This window comes from Cebus imitator, unplaced genomic scaffold (assembly GCF_001604975.1).
Source record: "Cebus imitator isolate Cc_AM_T3 unplaced genomic scaffold, Cebus_imitator-1.0 Scaffold202, whole genome shotgun sequence".
Lineage (NCBI taxonomy): Eukaryota > Metazoa > Chordata > Mammalia > Primates > Cebidae > Cebus > Cebus imitator.
In genome coordinates, this window is record NW_016107517.1 from 966977 (window position 1) to 975262 (window position 8286).

The window sequence follows — 8286 nt, forward strand, 5'->3', positions numbered from 1 at the left end:
TACATAAACAAATTTTACTTTAATGAAACTGAAACCTATGAAATTTAAACAAAATGGTGTTAGACCTGAATCCCAAAAGAAAAAGAGAGGAATTTGGGTTTCTGTTTTTCCTTTTTTGAAACCCAGGTGCACATTAAAGCTAGTGCCAGGACACACACTTGTATAATTTGGCTCAAGGGCAGATTTTCCTGTCTAATGACATTAGACCAGCTACATCAAAATAACCACAGATCTCAAGTAGACTTGGGTAAACCCCATCCTTCCAACAGGGGAAAGAGGAAGGAACTTGCTTAGGTAGCCAGTAATGTGCTAAGACGCACCATAACCTTCAACTTGACATCCAGCAAAACACTGAAGGAAAGTACTGTTTTCTCCTTTGGATTGAATTACTAACTAAGCCACTCAATGCCGGAATCTGTTTTAGGCAGACGTCTGTATCAGGTGCTATAGGGAACCAGAAGCCAAATTATTACTCTTCATCTTGTCTCTATAAAATAATAGAAAATAAAAGAGGGACGTGACCATCCTTTCTTCCTATAGTCTATGATCTTCAAAGTTGAAATCAGATTACTAGGTTCTTTCAGATGTGTTTTTCTAGAAGCTATTAGCCTCTAATACAGAATTTTCAAAAATCAGTAAAACATAAATATGATATTTATGTTTTTTGAGATTTATGGTTTTGTGACTGAAAACAGAAATTAGTATATTTAGTCAACTAGAAGGAAAGTAACTAAAATCAGTAATCATTGTATTTATACCTTTTCTCCATATGCCAGCTCAAACTCTGAAATCGGTAAAATCCCGGAAGTCCCTTCTTCCCTAGTCTGCCATTGAACGTGGGATTCTCAAGGGTTTATGGTGATCCACTCCTCTCTGGATCCACGTTTTTTCTTTCTGAATGACACCTGTGTGCTCATCTCTAAAATCCTGTCTTAAAGGCTGCCTGCCCAATCCTGCATCACTTTTTCATCTGGATTTACCATTAACACCTCAGACCTAGTATGTCTGAAATGGAATTCAGTGTCTTTTTCTCTCTTCTCAGCACACACCTGTTACCTATTCCTTGTGTCTCTTAAGCAATAAATCCGACAATTATTCCTGTCTTTTTCCTCTCACTTATTTTCCATATTTCTGAAATCGATGGTCACCTTTTCTTACCGATTCTACTTCAGAACTACCTTCATATTCATTCTCTATCATCTTTTACCAAAACCATTTTCATGTCTTCATAGTTTTTCTGCTATGTACATTTCTACATCCCAACCCATTTTTCACTTGCACAGTTTCTTCATTAAAATGTAAATGTATCTAGATTGTTCCTCTTTTGAAGTTTTCTTTGGAGTCACTATAAATTACTGAATAGAACCTAGCAGCATTCTATGAAGCCCTTTAAAATACCAGCAATCCCATTACTGGGTATATACCCAAAGGGTTATAAATCATTCTATTATAAGGACACATGCACATGTATGTTCATAGCGGCACTGTTTACAATAGCAAAGACCTGGAACCAACCCAAATGCCCATTGATGATAGACTGGACAGGGAAAATGTGGCACATATACACCATGGAATACTATGCAACCATAAGAAACGATGAGATCGTGTCCTTTGTAGGGATATGGATGAACCTGGAAACCATCATTCTCAGCAAACTGACGCAAGAACAGAATATCAAACACCACAAGTTCTCACTCATAGGCAGATGTTGAACAATGAGAACACATGGACACAGGGAGGGAAGCATCACATACTGGGATCTGTTGGGGGGAGACTAGGGGAGTGACAGCAGGGTTGTAGGGAGTTGGGGAGGGATAACATGGGTAGAAATGCCAGATGTGGGTGATGGAGGGATGGAGGCAGCAAACCACATTGCCGTGTATGTACCTATGCAACAATCCTGCATGATCTGCACATGTACCCCAGAATATAAAGTACAATAATACATATATATATATATATATATAGTACACACTTATCTCTTTACTTTCATCTCTAGATATTTAACTTATGCTGCAACCACTTGTACCACTTCCCTTTTCAGAATGTATCATGCCTCATCATGCTTCATCATACCTCACCATGTCTCAACATGCCTCATCATGCCTCATCATGCCATCATGCCTCTCCTTGTGGCTGACTGTGCTGTTCCCTTTGGCTGCAGGGGTCCTACTTTCTGTCTCTGTTGCACTGCTCTTTTTTATTCTTTCACATTAAACTGAGCTGTTAGTTCATTTGAAAGGACTTTCCTGAGAAACCTAGGGTAGGACTCACTTTTACTTATTCTAGCACTTTGCACACTATATTATAAGTTCCATGACATAGAATATTCTACTGCTTATCTACATTAGATTTCCCTTTCCTTTCAGGGGACATGGGAGGACTACACCGCTCTACCCACTTGCAGTTATTTGGAGCTGTATTACCAGATTTAGCCAAGGGGCAGTGAGCAGAAGTGAAAGTGGTCACTTCCAGAACATAAACACATTTAATTGCTCTTTTCCTCTGCTTCAGTGACAAAGGAGGCCTGGTATTACACATGGGGTAGCTATAACATGGTGTTTCTTCTGTTAATCTGAGTTCCTGTGTGACTCTATGGAACAGAGTTTTTCTGCCAAACACAGGATGAGCAGGTAGCATGAGTGAATTGAACTTTTGTACTATGTGTTAGTTATCTACTGCTATGTAACAAAAGGTAACTCAAGAGCCCAGATTGTGCCACAGCAGTCCAGCTTGGGTGTCAGAGTGAGACTCTGCTTCCAAAAAGAGAAAAAAGCAGCCCAAGATGTAGTAGCTTAAAATAACAGCAATTTATAACATCGTGATTCAGTGGGTTTCCTAAGAAGTTCTACTGGTCTCACCTATGCTCACTATGGCCAGGGTGGGTGCTTCCGTCTCTTCCACGGGGTCATTCCCTCTCCTTGTGGCTTCGCTCCTCTAATTGTCTCGATCCACATGGTCTCCTTCCTTCATGCGTTCTTATGCTTCAGGGACTTTCTACAGAGATTTCTTAGAGCATGGTGGCTGTGTCAAAAGCAAGGCCTGCCAGGTCTCTTAAGAATTCAGTCTAGAATCGGCATATGCTGTTGGCCAAAGCAGTCACAAGGACAGACCAGATTCCAAGGGCATTTTCATACCTCCTAAGAAGTTTATCACAAGCACACAGGGAGAGGAAGAATTGCTGCTAGCCATCTGTGGAGGCTACCCACCATATTAGGTTAAGTTCCAGAGAGGTGGAGATTAATTGTCACTGCAGCAGACCCTAGGTTATCCTGGCTAAAACATTATCCTTGTCTTAGGAGCTAATTTGTAGGTTCTCCAAGGTAAAGTAAATGACAGAATCCTATTTCTTGAAGTTATATCCACAGTTCCCAATATAAGGGTTGGATCATGATCAGCAATTCACTAAAAGCTTATTGAATAAATGAAAGAAGGTTTTAATTAGGCCAAAAAGGAAAACAGCTTGAGGACAATAAATGACAGTGTAGAGGTCAAAATATAATGGCTGAGTAATGCAGTATCATGATAACATTATACATGATGTCTATTTACCAGTACATCGCTGTATGCAAAATAGATTCATATACTATCTAATCTTTTATTACTTTAGACTTTCTATGAGATATGAAAAAGTGGATATTATTAAAATAATTTTGCAAATCAAATACTCAAGTCACAGAAAGGCAGAGAAAATATTCAAGATCAAATAACAGGAGAGTTGCAAATATTAGTCCTGCGACTTGGAATTCAGTCCTCTATTCATACATGACTACATTACATTATTACATTGGAATTTGGGAAATTGTTTGAAAGTGAAAATAAGAGAAATCAGATGAATATGTAGGGAGAGTGAAGGTCAAGGCAAAGATTTAAAGGAGGATAAACATATTCAGAGGAAGACAGCTTTATTGTGTCAAGAAAAATGTGGGTAGGTAATAGATATAATGGATAATTTAATTAGTTGAAATGGATAAGTGTGTTTAAGAAGAGTGTACAAAAATGAAAACACTCAGGACATATGCATCAGTCTATGTACAAAAGGCAAGTGGCATAGATCGTGAATCTTCTCTGCTAAATTAAGCATTTACGAAAGTGCAGTGTATATGTCTTCAAAGAAATAATCCATGAAAAATTTAAAAAAAGAAAAAACTGATTGGTCAGAAAGCTTTTTTTCAAGCTTCATTTAGAGCTATCTCCTCCTTCCTGAGAGACCCTTTTTTAAAGATATTTTTTTCTGTCACCTTCCTTTTTATTTTTGTTTTAAAAACAGCCAGCTTCCAGAGCACCTATCTTCTTATACCAGAGAGCATCACCAGTAGTTCAGTGTCTGTTGGAAGATCCTGAAACTTTGCATGGACCGTCTTTTGTCTGCTAAACTCACTTTCCCTTTTGTTCTTGCCAGGACTTTAGGTTGTATGGAAGGACTGAGGTGTATGGAGGAAAAACGGGTGGAGGGGAGAGAGAACATCCCTCACTGCACCCACTTTGCAATGCTTGATTCAGCTAATGTAATTTATAACTTCCCCACTCCTTTTCACCTCCTCCAGCACATACATACATCAATCTCAAAACAACAAGAAAATAATTTTTATTTCTTTACATCAAAAATTCTGGGTCTAGAAATCCACACCTTCTTTAGTACTCAAGCCTGGAAATAAACTTGTAATTTTTACATATCATGGCTGTGTGCAGAATTGTCTCACTCTCCAAAGGAAAGAAAAATGCAACAATAAACTAGAATAGAAGTTCTCAATCTTAGTTCTTAAAATGAAAAGTTTTCATTTTGGTCTAAGAATGCCTTTAGATTCTTAAAAATTATTGAAGAATCCAAATAGCTTTTGTGGAACATTGATTATATCTATTGATATTTAACATATCATAATAACTTTTTTTTTAAATTGTGGTTTAAAAATTTATATATTCACTTAAAATAACAATGACTCGGTCAGGCACGGCGGCTCATGCCTGTAATCTCAGCAATTTGGGAGGCTGAGGCTACAGATCACGATGTCAGGAGATCTAGACCATCCTGGCCAACAAGGCAAAAACCCGTCTCTACTAAAAGTACAAAAAATTAGCTGGCTGTGGTGGTGCACACCTGTAGTCCCAGCTACTCGGGAGGCTGAGGCAGGAGAATCACTTGAACCCAGTAGGCAGAGGTGGCAGTGAGCCTAGATTGCACCATTGCACTTCAGCCTCAGAGACAGTGTGAGACTCCTTCTCAGAAAAAAAAAAAAACAGACTCTATTAAATGTTTAACTAAATAACAATTTGTAAAGCCCTACATGTTTCCAAACAAAGTCATTAGTGAACTGAATGACTGACTTATATTTTTACATGTATATTCACTATCTGATTTGATAAAAGATGGCTGTATTCTAATATCCCCGTCTGCATTCATTCTGTTGTGACATGTAGGGTTTTGCTGAAGGATATGAAGAAAATACAGCTTTACATTGATATGAAATGGTAGCACCTTGTGGACCTGCTGAACTGATCACAGAGACTCACAAATGTATGTGTGTGTGTACATGGGTAAAATTTAATTAGATTACACCCTATTTTGGGGATTGTAATTAAAACTCATTGAACAGTGAGTAAGTAATATAGAATGAAATATCTTGAAATTTTAAGTTTTGAAATATAGTCAGCATTCTCAGTTAAGAGAGATCACTGGAAATGGAAGACATTCAATGAGGAAGGAATTTAACTGAATATTAGAAATTGGATGGAACTTGCATAGTCATAGTTACCTGGGACTTCTAGACTGGAGACAACATGACAAAGGTGTAAAGACAGATTTCAGCAGGTCAAAAAGCAGGAAGAATAACTGTCTGCTTCCTGATATCTGGAAATTCTGTATGTGGTCCACCCTCATACTTGCAATTCAGGCTTTCAGCTTGTCCTACCATGCAAATTATTTATGTCATTAAGTCCTGTTGATGTTGTGAGGTACGGGAGCACAGGTAGTTTTTCCTATCTGACATGGAAGATCTGACTTCTTTCCTCTGTCCTGGGGCTCAAGAGAAGGAAGCTGTGCTCTACAGAACTGAGAAATGGATGATTCCTCCTGTTCAGGCTGCCAAATTGGGGAATCTCATGCAATAGCCAAGCATAACTAGATGAAATCCTAACAGCTTATGTAGCTCCACATCCAAGTCCTAACATGGTTAGCAGCCCCCTCTCTAGCTCCCAAATGAATCCACAACCCTCTAAGAGCTTCCTATAATGGTCATTTCCAACATAGATAAGTTTCAAATAATTTCTGAAGTTCATGTCAACACATTAAATGAGAGGAGAAGCAAACAGGCATCCAAAGAATAGCAAGAGGCCATTTGTGCCATTTAATAGCTGTTGTCTTGGTGACTGGAATAATAATATGGAAACAATATTTATCTTCCTTGCATTTGATATGGTGAGGCTCTCCATGGACAAGAAAAGGGCTTGGTTTAGCCCACTATAGAATAGAAGACCAGTCTCCCATGGCCTCAAATGTGGTAAACTGGCCCCGCTGGTTCTATGCTACAGAAAGCAAATGGGTTGCTTCTGAGATTATGCTGAGAATGGAGGGGAGTGCAAGGGAAGCAAGGGGTTCCCAGTGGTAGACAGGATTTGGAGGGGAGAGGGAGGGGTAAAGGACTAACTGATCACTCCTACTTCCAGGATGGCGCAGGATGAACCTTAGTTCATGTGGATTCAGGGGTCATGGCTTAAAGAGAGACCTGACATGCGAGTTAAACACATACAAAGATCAGAAATGTGTGGCAATTTGCCATTAGTTAACTGCTTTTATAAGGACCCTTTTGTTTTATCTACACAGTAGCCCTGGGAAGTAGGCCGAATGATGTTATTTCTTATCTTAAACAGAGTGGAGAACAATTCAAGGAGAATTAAGCCTTATAAAAATAATTTAGCTATTTTCTTAATGCTTGCAAGAATGGTAGCAGTGAGTGCCACATTAGAGAGAAGTTAATTCATTACCAATGATGGAAGCTCTGGGGCATCCGGCTTAATTTTCTTGCTTAAGTGTTTGAGAGAGGCTAGACTCCAGAAATTGATGGCACAAGGTAAGGGAGATTTGAAGCTGCTGTCCTCATATTAAGGTTCCTACAGTTGAACTCCTAAGTCAAGATAGAATCACAGCACAAGCTTCTGTGTGGTAAATGTCATGACCCTAAGCTGCAAAGAACTTCAAAATCTCCTCTCAAATGCAGGCATGGTCTGTAGTGACCTGTCTTTATTTCTGGCCAAAGACCCCAGGCTGTTCCTTCCATGTTGTCTAACTTTTCAAAACTCATGCTATTCTCACTGAACCTGGGACAAAGTTGTGCACTATGGATCCAGTGTCATTCTCCCTTATACATGCTAAGCATTAAAGGGAAACTGATAGAGGATAACAGGTCGTATAGAATGAAGAGATCTACAAAAGTCATACAACAAGGGTACAGAGTCAAGTGCACAGCAAATGTCAGGCCTTGTGCTGGGATTGGGGAATAACCAAAAGAAGAGAACAAAGATTCCAGTCTTTGAGATATCTCCAAAGTGATATGGGTGAAAGAGGCATATTTACAGTGGGGCAGTTTGGAGAGATGGTATCATATGGAACAATGTCATCAACATACATGCATAATAAATTTTTTTGCAAGATTGATGGATAATGAATTAGTGAGATGTTTACCACTGCTCAGGCAGCACTTAAGTCAGCTTATAAAGGCTAGAAATTTGTGTTGGTAGAAGAAATAAACTTTGAATGATTGTGAAAGGAAAGCCCAGACTGAGATTTAAGCATTAAAATCTAAACAATGTGTCCCCTAGGAAGACAGAAGAGATGAGCTAGAAGACAGTATAGTGGCATCTTCAGATAATTAGCCAGATTACTGGAGCCTCGGTGGGTGGGAGAAATGAAGTATGTGGTTCTAGGTCCAATCTGGAGAAAGAAACCATGCAGTGATTTAAATAAAGTATTTACTATAATGAATTACAGGCTGGGAGTGATGGCTTACACCTGTAATCCCAGCACTTTGGGAAGCTAAGGCAGGCAGATCATCTGAGGTCAGGAGTTCGAGACGAGCCTGGCTACCATAGTGAAACCACATTTCTGCTAAAAATACAAAAGAAATAGATGGACGTGGTGGCCTGAGCCTGTAATCCCAGCTACTCGGGAGGCTGAAGCAGGAGAATCTCTTGAACCCAGAAGGCAGAGGTTGCAGTGAGCCCAGATCACACCATTGTACTCCGGCTTGGGCAACAAGAGCAAAACTCCATCTCAAAAATTTTTTTTTCTAG